At 43.0% G+C, this 6,085-nt stretch overlaps 1 long non-coding RNA gene across 1 annotated transcript; it reads left to right on the top strand.

Annotated features, from left to right (window-relative positions):
• Positions 1-2,263: 2,263 nt before the first annotated feature.
• Positions 2,264-2,686, top strand: LOC109203940 (uncharacterized). The gene is made up of 2 exons (XR_002063615.1): positions 2,264-2,383; positions 2,461-2,686. It is a non-coding gene; the product is annotated as an uncharacterized LOC109203940 (long non-coding RNA).
• The last annotated feature ends 3,399 nt before the right edge of the window (positions 2,687-6,085 follow it).

The raw sequence follows: 6,085 nt of genomic DNA, 5'->3' as shown, positions 1-6,085 counted from the left end.
TGTAATCACCTACAAAATAACAAGTACTTAATGGTTAATTTTGTGTTATTCACATACACAAATACAACTGGTTATTTAAATAATGTGACTGAGACTTTCTTTTCACATGAATACTGTATTTACATTTGTTTATGTTTACTTATGCCTATATACACAGTTACCAAAGACTAGTCTCAACACATACCAGAAAACGCACTTACTTGATGTGAATATAACTTGGACCTTGTATGTTTTCCAGCCCGCTCCAGGTCTTTTTGTTGCTTTAACAACATCCACTTTGTTTGGTGGCCACATACACTGTTCTCCGTTGACCCAATTCGATGGCACCACCTCCACTTCATTTGTTTTCTCAAAACTAACTATGTGATACATTGCCTATAATGTAAATGTAAAGACTTTTGGTCATTTTATTCTGACTGTAATTCATCATTTAAAGAGAACTGGAGAACACGGGAGCAATATGGAAAGACATTAAAACACTGTTGGTGCCAAAAGGTGCTACTTCACTCTCAACAAAAGCAAGAATCTAAACACAATGCCATTCACATTTAAAAGGTTGGGGTTCATCAACTCAGAAATTGACTCAGTTATTCCTATACAGATATTCATTTGAATGTATCAGGGGCACAACAACAAAGTCTTCATAGTATGGCAATCTGATGTACTTTTGTACACTGACAGGGGATTTCTTTAAATCACCCTGCCGTTCTTCAGTTGAGACGTCTGAGTCAGAAAACACACAAACACTGCAGAAGTTTTTCACTCGCGAGGGGCAGTCATAGAACGCACGAACTGCGCCCCACGACTGCCTGCGACATTTATTTATACAAGATTGTCTGTATTGTGTGTGTGTGTGTGTGTGTGTGTGTGTGTGTGTGTGTGTGTGTGTTTGTTACATAGATAACATCATCACTCCAGTAGCGGGACTTTCCCTTTTCTACATCTAAATGTTCTCTGAAGACAGGAAGCGGTTAGTAGCTGCATCGGTTCATCACACAAGTTACTAGGTAAAAAGTCATTTAAACATGTGCTTAATAATAATATAAAAAGATACATTTCATATAGCTGATCATATTATACAATATTCTCTTAACATTCCCTCCTGTTGATCACGAAATGAAATGTACAATTCATCAGTGAGTAACTACTTGTTTCTCACATTTTCAGTTACTACATCATTAGTTACACTTCATCTTCATCTGACAAATAGGAAAAGAAGTCTTCATCGGTTTTGGTACATCTGCGTATGCTGTGAATGACAAACTAATCATCTGTGAAATTACAGCTTTAAACAAAGAATAACATAAGTAAAGCAAAATAAAATCAAGAAAAATTCAATGACGATCAACAGTCTCTTTAAAACTTGTTAAAGTTCAGGGCTTCTTCCTGGATCAGGATGTTGATGTTGTTGTGCACCTTACAAAAGTCATTAGATCAGATTTGGTGCACTTGTTCCAGGGTGTTTCTCATACATGGCTGTGTTAATATGCTCGGCATGTGCGAGCAAACATAACAGTCTTTCTCTGTGGTTTTGTTAAACACATATCTGTATCAGTCACCTTTCATCCAAGGATGGATGTGATCTTGTGTCATGTCCATTAGGTGTAAGTTGTCGTACGTCCATCTTCTCTGTCTGCCTTGTGGCTCGGCTGCTGTTGGCATCAGCTGGGATCCTGTAAGGGTGAGCTTTTATAGTCAAGGTAACCAGCAGGGTTCCCCTTCACATTGTCGCACATAGGTCCATCACACCTACACCTGGCTGCCCTAAAGTTGATCGGATGGAGATTAGAGTGCGGGCTCACCCTACGGGGACCCAATCGCACTGCTCCCCCTCACCCCCGAAGCAACCAAGCGTAAGTGAGGCTTCCCTAATGTGCTTCCTCCTTGGTGTCGGGGCTTCTCGGGACCTCAACCTTTTTGCAGTGGCTCTGATGTATCCAGGAGGGTCTCTCTGCAATTTTACAGGCTGTGGGTGTCACGGACCCGGCTCTGGAGGACTCGGGGGTCCGTGAGCCGTTATGGACTGTTGTTGTTGTTGTTGTTATTATTATTATCATTATTATTATTATTATTATTATTATTATTATTATTTAGGGGCTGTGTCGTCTACTGTTCGGTCCACAGTTGAATGTGTAGTGTGTGTTTGCGTGTGGGTTTGCTTCTCCCTCTCTCTCTCCCTGGTCCTCGGGCTGTTCACAGAAGTGCACGCCGTGGGAGGGGCGTGTCCTGGCGACTGTCGTCATTGGGAGTCCCTCTTCACTGTTACCGGACCACCTGCAGCTGATTACCTGACCAGCTGTTGGTAATCATCCCTCCCTGCTGGAGAGAGGTATTTAACCTGGACTCGCGGCGACAGTCGACGTGGGATTATTACTCCGAACTGGTATAGTCCGTGCGAGCAGCGTGAGCGTGTTTGTCGGCTAGCGTGTAGCTACTTGTGGACTCTCTGTCTTCCTCCAGGATAGCCGAGCGGAGAAGCGAGTTGGGGAGCACACGCACTAAGGGAGCTACAGCACGGGACGCACTGGGAGCAGGAGACGAGCACCATTGGAATATTGCACCTTTGAGTTTATTGTTGGACTTACCTGTCTGGTCACTGTAAATAAAGTGCACTGTGGCATCGAAGAGTCCCGCGTTTTGGGTCCTACTTTCCTCGTCCCCACGGTCTGCATGGCAGACCGTGACAGTGGGTGTTGTCAATAACACTTGGTATGGACCCTCCCAGCGAGGCATACTCCAATTTTTCCTCTGGAGCACACGTAACAGGATCCAATCGCCTGGTTTCAACCTGCAAGAGACTGGAGAAGATTCATACGGCAGTTTACTGTTCAAAACAATATCCTTATTTTCTAGTAGTTTTGCCATCCATTCTGCCAGAGTTGTTTCTCTGATGGATTTTTCTAAAGGTTCGCTTGTCACTGGCAGTGGAAAAGGTCTCCCATGAACAACCTCAAAAGGTGTCAGTTTTTGAGAGCCTTGTGTTAATCTCATCCACATTTTTACTAGGCCTATGCATTCAGGCCATGGTCTTCCTGTTTCTGCCATGCATTTTCTGAGTCTCTGTTTTATTGTGCCGTTAGTTCTCTCTACCAACCCTGCACTTTGTGGATGATAAGCACAATGGTTTTTTATGCTGAATCCTAGTGCTTCAGAGACTTTACTAATCACATCATTAACAAAATGTGTCCCATTATCTGATCTTATCAGAGTAGGGATACCATATGTTGGAATGAAATGATTGCATAAACATTTTGCAACTGAGATTGCATCTGCTTTATTCACTGGATAAATCTCTGGCCATTTTGAAAATACGTCTACAATCACTAGAGCGTATTTTGAGCCTTGACTTTCACTTAATTCAATAAAGTCCATGTGAATGGTGTGAAATGGATGAGGTGGTGTGGGGAAATGTCCTCTTTTTGTCCTCAGATTGCCTTGTGAATTGTGTTTTTGACAGATCATGCATGTCCTCACAAATTCCTTTGCTGAAGTTTCAAAATTCAGAGTATAGAAGTGTGTGTTTACAACTTGGACCATTCCCCCCGTCGAAACATGGGTCACCCCATGGGTCACCAGTGCTGCTGTTCTGTGTAGGGACTGGGAGTATTGGTTTACCTTCACAAGTCATCAAATCTTTTTGCAATTGTGCTCCACACTTTAACCATTTCTTTTGTTCTGTAGTTGGTGCAGCTTTTTGTTCATCTCTAAGTACATCAAGTGGTATTTGCATAGCGGATGCAGACATTAACGTGTCTACAGTTTGTTGTGCGGCTAACTTTGCTGCTCGATCTGCAAAGTTATTGCCTTGAGTTATTTCTGATGTATCTTTCTGATGTGCAGCACATTTGCATAATGCTAACTGTTTTGGCAATGTTATCACATGCAACAGTGCTTTCAGAAGATTTCCATGTTTCACTGGATTACCAGTAGAGGTAATCATTCCTCTGTTCTGCCAAATTTTAGCAAAATGGTGCACTGCTGAGAAAACATACTGGCTGTCAGTGTGGATATTCATGTCTTGGCCTGCGTGCAATTCACATGCACGTATCACTGCTGTTAGTTCTGCACTCTGTGCAGAGTGTGAGGATGTTAGCGGTTTCGCTTCTACGACTCTATCTGCTGTAGTTACTGCATAACCTACACAGTTTTGTCCTAGGCTATTTTTAGACGCTGAACCGTCTACAAAAATGTCAGTGAAACCAGCCTGTGGTGTGCTGTAGATGTCAGCTCGTGGCTTTGTCTCCTCATCTAACTTTGTCATACAGCAGTGCGGATAACCTTCGTCGGGTGAGGCCAAAAGTGTGCCAGGGTTCAATTGACCACACTTCTCAATGCTGATGTGTGATTGTGACAACAAGATTCCAACATACGACAGTTGTCTTGCGTGTGTGAGGTAGGACAAATTGGCTTGGAGTAGTATTGAAGTCACTGCATGGGGTACTTTGATAATCAAAGTATGCCCTAAAACAATGTCAGCTGACTTTTTTACTGCTTCTGCTGCTGCTGCACAGGCCTGTACACACGTAGGCAGGCCTGAAGCAACAGAGTCTAATTTACAGGAGTAAAATGCAAGCGGGCGCTGTTTTTCTCCAAATGCCTGTGTTAGCACGGCTTTCATGTGACCTGCACCTCCATCTACATGTAAGTAGAAAGGCTTTTCATAGTCAGGCAAGGCCAAAACTATATTTGTCTGTAATGCCAGTTTCAAGTTACTGAATGCTTCCTCTGCTGCTGGAGTCCATTGTATTTTGTCTTTCAGTCCCAAATTCCTGCCATAGATAATACTTTGCAGGGGTTCAACCAGTGAAGCAAACTCCGGTATCCAACTTCTTGAAAAATTGCAAAGTCCTAGAAAACTCATCATTTGCTGTTTTGTGAGAGGTTTTGGAGCGTTCTGTACTGCTAGTTTCCTGCTGTCTAACAGTTTCTTCCCCTCTCCTGTGAGTGTGTGCCCTAAGTATGTAACTTTGGGACTCCACAATTGGAGTTTGTGTTGTGACACCTTGTGTCCATGCTCAGCTAAATGATGTAGTACTGCCATTGTGTTAGCTTTACAGTCATTCTGTGTGTTGCCTGTAATCAGGATGTCGTCCACATACAAGAGAAACTGCCCTGGTGCGGGCAATGTACAGAGTGACATAGATTTCTTTAACGCCTCTGCATACAAAGTTGGGCTGTTTTGAAAACCCTGAGGGAGTCTCGTGTACGTGTATTTCTGGCCATTAAATGTGAATCCAAAAAGGTTTTGTGACTCTGGATGTAATGGCACAGAAAAGAATGCATTTGACAGGTCTATGACTGAAAACCACTGTTCTTTGGGTGTCACTTGATTCAAAATTGTGTGTGGGTTTGCCACTACGGGTGGGATTTGCTCCGTCACTTCGTTTATTGCTCTGAGATCATACACTAAACGATATTTTCCCGTGCTTGCTTTTTTTACTGGGAAAATAGGTGTGTTGCAAGTTACTTTATCTGTTTTCACTAGAATGCCTGCTCTCTCCATGTCTGCAATTACCAGTTTGATCCCTGCTTTTGCTTCTGTTGTCAGGGGATACTGTGGTTTAACTGGTCTATACGTAGAGGTTGTTTTTACCACAACAGGGTCTGCACCTTTGATTAGTCCAACATCAGTTGGACCTGTTGACCACAGCTTTTCAGGCAACTGTTTTAATTCTGGGAAGAGCTCTAGTGAGAGTAAGTGTCATTCATTATTGGTGTCAGACATGTGAGTATCTGCACAGTCAGATAGATGAGTTGCTGGCTGTGTAGTAAGCACCCATCCTAATGTGTACCTCATACATCCTGTTCTACGGCCCTGAAGCCATCCTTCATGTGTTTCTTCAGTTTTTTCATATCTGTCTCTTTCAACTTGAGTCAGAACGTGACCTAACTCCCTCCATTCTGTGGTTTCATTTCGTGCTACAGACACATGCGGTTTTGACATTCTATTCATTTCCTGTACTCTTCCTGTTTGTATCACTGAGCACACAGCATTGCCACTTTTAGTTACATAGAGGTGCTGCAATGTAAGCTTCTGTGGGCCTAATCTGTGAATTTGTGTGTCATATGAAGGATCTGGGCCTGG

The sequence above is a fragment of the Oreochromis niloticus genome, linkage group LG10 (assembly GCF_001858045.2).
Source record: "Oreochromis niloticus isolate F11D_XX linkage group LG10, O_niloticus_UMD_NMBU, whole genome shotgun sequence".
NCBI classification, from domain to species: domain Eukaryota; kingdom Metazoa; phylum Chordata; class Actinopteri; order Cichliformes; family Cichlidae; genus Oreochromis; species Oreochromis niloticus.
This window is presented reverse-complemented; position numbering and strand designations above follow the sequence as displayed.